The 8,442-nt window shown below is 40.4% G+C and overlaps 1 protein-coding gene across 5 annotated transcripts in view; it reads right to left on the reverse strand.

The window, feature by feature from the left end:
* Positions 1 to 8,442, reverse strand: part of LOC105003564 (chromosome unknown open reading frame, human C2orf76) — a 105,483-nt gene that overhangs the window by 67,164 nt on the left and 29,877 nt on the right. Inside the window, exon 2 of one of the 5 annotated variants that reach the window (XM_010860789.1) lies at positions 5,399 to 5,628. The exons of the other annotated variants lie outside the window; for them this stretch is intronic. The gene's annotated coding sequence lies outside the window, so the exon portion shown is untranslated. The remainder of the gene's footprint in view (positions 1 to 5,398; positions 5,629 to 8,442) is intronic. 5 annotated transcript variants of the gene reach the window in all.

The following is an 8,442-nucleotide window of genomic DNA, read 5'->3' on the forward strand; positions in this document are numbered from 1 at the left end:
CCCCATCTATTTCCCATGAAGTGATGGGACCAGATGCCATGATCTTCATTTTCTGAATGTTGAGCTTTAAGTCAACTGTTTCACTCTCCTTTTTCACTTTCATCAAGAGGCTCTTTAGTTCTTCACTTTCTGCCATAAGGGTGGTGTCATCTGGATATCTGAGGGTATCGCTATTTTTCCTGGCAATCTTGATTCCAGCTTGTCCTTCATCCAGCCCAGCATTTCTCATGATGAACTCTGTATAGAAGTTAAATAAGCAGGGTGACAATATTCAGCCTTGACGTACTCCTTTTCCTATTTGGAAACAGTGTGCTGTTCCATGTCGTTCTAACTGTTGCTTCCTGATCTGCACATAGGTTTCTCAAGAGGCAGGTCAGGTGGTCTGGTATTCCCAGCTCTTTCAGAATTTTCCACAGTTTATTGTGATCAACACAGTCAAAGGCTTTGGCATAGTCAATAAACCAGAAATAGATGTTTTTCTGGAATGCTCTTGTTTTTTCAATGATCCAGCGGATGTTGGCAATTCGATCTCTGGTTCCTCTGCCTTTTCTAAAACCAGCTTGAACATCTGTAAGTTCACGGTTCATGAACTGCTGAAGCCTGGCTTGGAGAATTTTGAGCATTACTTTACTAGAGTGTGAGATGAGTGCAATTGTGTGGTAGTTTGAATATTCTTTGGCATTGCCTTTGGGACTGGAATGAAAACTGACCTTTTCCAGTCCTGTGGCCACTGGTGAGTTTTCCAAATTTGCTGGCATATTGAGCACAGCAGTTTCACAGCATCATCTTCCAGGATTTGAAATAGCTCAATTGGAATTCCATCACCTCCACTAGCTTTGTTCGTAGTGATGATTCCTAAGGCCCACCTGACTTCACATTCCAGGATGTCTGGCTCTAGGTGAGTGTGAGTGATCACACCATCATGATTATCTTGGTTGTGAAATGCAGTAAGCCAGGCTTTCTTCCTGCTACAAGATTTAATGCGATCGCGACGGTTTGTGGGCTTGCTTATCCTGGAAATAGCAGCTTTAATAACCACAATTACTTCTGTTACTGTGGCAGCAATATCATTGACTCAACAAGTGCATACTGCCCAATATGTTGATACCATGTCTAAAAATGTTTCTCTAACTCTAGCAACACAGGAAGCTATAGATAGAAAGTTGGAGATGAGGGTAGATGCCTTGGAAGAGGCAATAATGCATATTGGGACTGAGTTACAGGCTTTAAAAGTGAAAATGGTTCTGTCTTGCCACACTGATTACCGGTGGATATGCGTGACATGTTTGAAGGTGAATGAGACAGATTATGAACGGGAAAAAATCAAAAATCATATCTCAGGTGTTTGGAACAGCTCTGACATTGGCCTGGACTTAGGGAAACTTCATAATCAAATACAGACCCTGGAACACTCTCAACTGGATTTTACCGCCGCTGGAGCAGCTAATGACTTTTTTCACACTTTCTCTAACTTCATTTCAGGAAAAAACATTCTGTCTAATCTGTTGGTGCTTTAATTTTGCTTCTCATAATCATTCTTCCTTGTATTGTCAGGATTCTTCAGCAGAACATTCAGAAACTCGCGACTGAGCTGCATCTGGCTGTTTTAAGAAATAAAAAAGGGGGAGATGCCGGGACCCATCTCCCGGCATATTGCATATTGAGTGCAACACTTTCACAGCATCATCTTTCAGGATCTGGAATAGCTCAACTGGAATTCTATCACTGCCAGGAGCCAGCGTGAGGAACTCCGCCCGTGGCAAAGGTCATGAGGAAGGAGGCTTGGCATACGAAAAGGCGGGATCAAGCCTCAGGAGTCCCCCTGGAAATTCTCAAGCATCTACCCCCAAAACCAGAGTCTGCCTACTTTCTGCTTTGTGCTCTCACCTATACCTCTGACTTTACAGGGGGCTGTCCCCCACTACCTCTCTCTGAAAAAAGAGTTAACTTACAGCTCCAGTCAATAAAGTTCCTGGGTATGATAGTGTTTCAACCTACAAACTCCTTTGGAAGTCCTCTAGCCTGCCTGAATAGGTTTTTCCGGCCATGTGATTGTTCAGAGCCTCCCAACTGTGAGAGGCATGAGATGTTCTAAACTGTCTAAATACAGATTCCTTTGAGCAGTTGAAAGATTGATTAGAAATTGTATTGGTGAAGGGTTTTTCACTTGTTGGGCCAATGTTTGCTGCTAAATCTCCATATCCCTTACCTGCTGTGTCCCTGGCAGTGTATTGATTAATATAATTGGTGTAAGTAGTAGCTTTAATGTTTGTAACCTTGGACCCTTGAGTTAATTCTTTTTCTTGTTATAGCCCACCACACCTTTGCCCTATAGGAATGCAACTTTAATGCTTTTGGAGGGTGGCGCCTTTAGAGAAAAATAAGTTTTCTGAAGAAAGGGTCTTAAAATGTTAACAGGCCTCCGGGCCAGAAGATGATGTAAATCACCTAAACTTTTGCATATGATAAGTTTGCAGGAAGAAAGCCTGGCTTACTTCATGACTCTACCCCTTCCCCCATTATCCTCTATGCATAACTTAAGGCATAAAAACTACTTTGGAAAATAAAGTGCGGGCCTTGTTCACCGAAGCTTGGTCTCCCCATGTCGTTCTTTCTCTCACCTTCTGGCTGAATTATTCAGCCTCTTTTCTTCACTAAATTTTCTCACTGAGCTATCCTTATTTAACCACTCTTTATATCTTTAATTCTATCATATCCTGATCACCGAAGCCGTGTCCTCTTCGAATTCCCTGGATCCACCGGGGCTGGACCCCGGCAGTGAAGATCTTTTTTGTACACTTCTTCTGTGTATTCTTGCCACCTCTTCTTAATATCTTCTGCTTCTGTTAGGTCCATACAATTTCTGTCCTTTATTGAGCCAATCTTTGCATGAAATATTCCCTTGGTATCTCTAATTTTCTTGAAGAGATCTCTAGTCTTTCTCATTCTGTTGTTTTCCTCTATTTCTTTGCATTGATCACTGAGGAAGGCTTTCTTATCTCTCCTTGCTATTCTTTGGACCTCTGCATTTAAATAGGTGTATCTTTCCTTTTCTCCTTTGCCTTTCACTTCTCTTCTTTTCACAGCTATTTGTAAGGCCTCCTCAGACAGTCATTTTGCTTTTTTTGCATTTCTTTTTCTTGGGGATGGTCTTGTTCCCTGTCCCCTGTACAATGTCACTAATAATCCTCAATTACCTATCAGCAAAGCAGGTGCAACTGCCCCTATTTTGCCGATGAGGAAACAAAGGATATGTGAGTCTAGAATAACACAGCTAATTCAGTAGCAGAGACAAGACTAGAACACATGCCTTCCATCAAGAGCTACCTACACACAAATAATGTATTTGGCAGACTCTACTAAAGAACAATCAGTGTCACTGCAGCAACATTTCAGGTACTGTTACACATAATCAGAAAATACTGTCATGTGCTAAGTCACTGTAGTTGTGTCTCACTCTGTGTGACCCTATGGACTAAGGGACCCTTCGGACTCCAGGCTCCTCTAAAGCCTGGGATTCCTCTGGAATCCCTTGCCAGGGATTCTCCACTCAAGAATACTGGAGTGGGTTGCCATGCCCTCCTCTAGGGGATCTTTCTGACCAAGGGATCAAACCCATATCTCTTCTACCTGCATTGACAGGTGAGTTCTTTACCACTAGGGCCACCTGGGAAGCCCAAAAATACTGTTAAGATAAATTCAAAACTTACTTTTTGTATCACCCATCCCAGGAAGGATGCTTTTTAAAATAAATTGTTTCTAAGTTAATATTTTAAAACATACATTATATTAAGCACTAGCTAAAGTTGGATTTGGCCTTACCGAAACTCATGTTTTGGGCTTTCCAGGTGGGGCTAGTGGTACAGAACCCACCTGCAATGTGGGAGACACAGGTTCGATCCCTGGGTCAGGAAGATCCCCTGGAGGAGGAAATGGCAACCCACTCCAGTATTCTTGCCTGGAGAATCCCATGGACAGAGGAGCCTGGTGGGCTACAGTCCATAGGGTTGCACAGAGTCGGACATGACTGAAGCCACTTAGCATAGCACAGCACAAACTCACTTTTAATGGCAAACCACTTGGCTTGTATTTGACCACTTGGCTTCTTTTTTTTTTAATTGAAGAAGTTGCTATAGAATACTATATAAGTTATAAGAGAACAACATTTTTTAAAGGTTATACTCCACTTATTACAAAATATTGGCTATATTCCCCTACCACTTGGCTTCTTAAGAAGAAAATAATCCTGCTATTGAATTTGGGAGGTTGTAAGCTTCAACCACATGAAACAACTTTCAAATAGCCAAAAGAGAACTAATGCTCTTCTGAAAAGAATGGAGAACACTGAGTTTTTATTCAACTTTAAAAGCCACAACTTGGGTTATGAATTCAGAATCTAGTCTAACTCACGGAGAAACTAATGATGAATTTTAAGTGGCACTATTCTTCATTTCTGTGTCTAGGAAGATGAAGTAGATGTATCTTTCCCTATATGTCCTGATTAAAATACAACTAAAAATCCTGAACATTATCTATAAAACAAATGTAAGAGGATCAGAAAGGTGGAGGGAGGGCAACAATTAGCTAGGGATCTACAGACCTAAGGAACATGGTGGAGAGGTCCCTGGGTTTTCATATATCTCAGACACAGAGCTGAAGAAGTCAGCAACCCAGAATCACAAACAGGTGCAGGAAAAGGAAAAAAAAAAAGCTTGAACAAGTCTTCTCTATCTAGCCAAAGGACCAGGAAAGGGGCAGCCTAGCCAAGAAAGAAAACTTTTAGACAAAGGAGCCCTCTAATCCAGCCAGAAATCACATAAGAAACTGCTGCCCAACCCCCACTAGCAAAGGTAGAGCTGGAGCCTAGACTTCTACCCTCCCCAGGCCTTAATGAGGAGCCCCAACCCCCCCGCCAGGGTCACATTAGAGAAGGCTGAGTAGGGAGCTGGATAATCACCAGCTTGACTCCTCGGCATCCTGGAGTCAGTAAAGAGCTCAGACTCCCACCTCCACAGTAATAAAAGGCCCCCGCCTTCCCCACGGGGGCGCTGTGGAGAGTTTAGCTAAGCTACTACGTGATACTGCTGCCCCAGCAAACATTTTGTTTGGCTGTGTAGCCCCACGAGGACCTTAAACTGAAACTTGCCCCCTCATGGAAGAATGTGCCCTAGATAACAGCCCTGAATCACAAAGAAATACAAGCTCCTGATAAGACTTCCCCCACAGCCCTTGTGATCACCAGTTTCCCCTGCCTCCAGGGCCTGCCCTTTGACAATCCTTAGATAAAACCTCCACAGAGCTTACTGGAACCCTGCATATTTGGTTTGAACTGATCAATCCAGTGTTAGCTGGGGAACCCCAGGGATTCCACCCATAGACCATGTGTTCCAGGTCTTACAGCTCACTCTCTCCCTGTACTCAGTCTTGACCTCCTCCCCATGTGGGTCCTTGAGTAGTGCCATGTACTTCCTTCAGGACGGGTGAGTAATAACGATCTCTATTTCAACTTCTCTGTGGTCCTCCGTTGACCACAGCTCGCCATCCAGCAACCTGTGCTCCACTTCACAAATGTTAATATTAGTGTCACAGGGGGCCTGGTGAAGAGTCAGAAGCTTTCATCTCAGGAACCTAGAAAAATAAAAGCAAAACAACCCAAAATAGGCAGAAGGAAAGAAATAATAGAGGACAGAAATCAATAAAGTTGAAAACAGAAAGACAATAAAGAAAAAATCAATGAAAAAAGGGCTAGTTCTTTGGAAAGACCAAAAAATTTGACAAATCTTGTGCAAGACTGGCCAAAAAAAGAGAGAAGATCTAAATGATCAATATCAGAAATGAAACAAATATTCGCTAAGACTCTGTACATTTCATAAGGGAATACTATGAACAAATCTACATACACACATTTCACAACATAGGTTAAAGGGGCCAATTTCTTGAAAAACACCAACTACCACCATTAATCCAATAAGAAATAGATAATCTGAATGGAACTTTTAAGGAAACTATTAAGGAAAATCCATAATTTTGATACTCCCAAAAGAGAAATCTCTAGGCCCAGAAGGTTTCACTGAAGAATTCTACACATTCTCTTCTAGAAAACAGAATAGGAGGGCACATTTCCTAATTCATTTTATGAAGTTAATAGTTACAGGATAACCAACCAAAGGCACTATAAAAACAAAAGCCACAGACCAATATTCTCTACAAATCCAAGGCAAGTATATATACACTCTCATCACTCTTATTCAATATAGTTATGGTTCTAGAACATAGTTCTGGAAGTTCTAGACATAGACAAGTTTATTCTAAAATTTATATGGAATGAGAAAGGAACTAAAATAACTAAACAATTCTGCAAAAGGAGAATAAAGTAGAAAGAATTAGTTTACCCAATTTCAAAATTTATTATACAGCTACAATAATCAAGACTGTGTAGTATTGGTGGAGGAACAGATGCACAGATCAACAGAAGACAGGACCCAGAAAAGACCACATAAATATGCCCAAGAGGTTACAGACAAAGGTGCAAAAAGCAATTCATTAAAGGAAAGATATCTTTTCAACAAATGGTGCTGGAACAATTAGACATCCAAGGTAGGGGAGGGGAGGAGAACCTCAATCTAAATCTTATACTTTATACAAAAATTAACTCAAAATAAATTATGTGAATTTTAAAATGCAAAACTATAAAACTTTTACTAAAAAAAAGAGAAAATTCTCAGAATCTAGGGCTAGGTCAAAATTTATTATACATGACACCAAAAGTGTAATCCATAAAAGAAAAAACTGGAAAAACTGGATTTCACCAGAATTAAAATTTTATGGTTTGTGAAAGACTCTGTTAAGATTAAAAAAAAAAAACCTAAAAATTGGAAGAAAATATTTGTAAACCACATATCCAACAAAGGAATAGTATCTGGAATATATTAAGAACTCCCAAAACTCAACATCTAAAAAAATCCAATTTAAACACAACCAAAAGACACAGAAAATTCAGAGAAGAGATTATACATGTGGCACAAATACACACACAAAAAGATGCTCAACATCATTAATAATTAGGGAATGCAAACCTAAAACCACAATGAGATACCACTACACACATATAAGAATGCCTAAAATAAAAAATAGTGATAACACCAAATTCTGGCAAGGATGTGGAGAAACTGGATCTCTCCTTTATTACTGGTAGGAATGTAAAATGGTACAGACACCATGGCAATTTCTTACAAAACCAAATATGGAATGGCCATATGGCCCAGAACTGCACTCCTGGGCTTTCATTCCAGAAAAATGAAAACATTCACAGAAAAATCTGTACATGAGTGACTAGCAGCAGCTTTATTGGTAACAATTAAAATGTGGAAACAGTGCAGATGTCCTTCAACAGGTGAACAGTTAAACAAACTGGTTCATCTATATGATGGAATACACTCAGCAATAGGAATTACTGGTACATACAACAATCTGGATGAATCACTAGAGAATTATGATGAGTAAAGAAGCCAATCCCAAAAGGTTACAAACTACATGATTTCACTTATATAACATTCTTGAAATGACAAAATTATAGAAATAGAATAAATTGCTGGTTGCCAGGAGCAGAGGAAGAGTCAGGACAGGAGGGAAGTGGTTGTGGCTATCACAGGGCAATAAAAGGACGATGATGAAAATGTTCTGTATCTTCAACCTATTATTGCCAATATACTATTTGTGGTATGTACAATAGCTGTGCAAGCTGTTACCATCAGGACAAAACAGGTAAAGAGCACAGAAGGACGTCCCTGCTGTCCAGTGGTTAAGAAACTCCACACTTCCACTGCAGGGGGCACAGGTTTAAACTCTGGTTCAGACCATGAACACCTTATTGCCAAATTCAGACTTAAATTGAAGAAAGTAGGGAAAACCACTACACCATTTAGGTATGACCTAAATCAAATCCCTTATGATTATACAGTGGAAGTGAGAAATAGATTTAAGGGCCTAGATCTGATAGATAGAGTGCCTGATGAACTATGGAATGAGGTTCGTGACATTGTACAGGAGACAGGGATCAAGACCATTCCCATGGAAAAGAAATGCAAAAAACCAAAATGGCTGCCTGGGGAGGCCTTACAAATAGCTGTGAAAAGAAGACAAGCGAAAAGCAAAGGAGAAAAGGAAAGATATAAACATCTGAATGCAGAGTTCCAAAGAATAGCAAGAAGAGATAAGAAAGCCTTCTTCAGCGATCAATGCAAAGAAATAGAGGAAAACAACAGAATGGGAAAGACTAGGGATCTCCTCAAGAAAATCAGAGATACCAAAGGAACATTTCATGCAAAGATGGGCTTGATAAAGGACAGAAATGGTACGGACCTAACAGAAGCGGAAGATATTAAGAAGAGATGGCAAGAATACACAGAAGAACTGTACAAAAAAGATCTTCATGACCCAGAT

Source organism: Bison bison, unplaced genomic scaffold (genome assembly GCF_000754665.1).
Source record: "Bison bison bison isolate TAMUID 2011002044 unplaced genomic scaffold, Bison_UMD1.0 scf7180017864471, whole genome shotgun sequence".
NCBI lineage: Eukaryota > Metazoa > Chordata > Mammalia > Artiodactyla > Bovidae > Bison > Bison bison.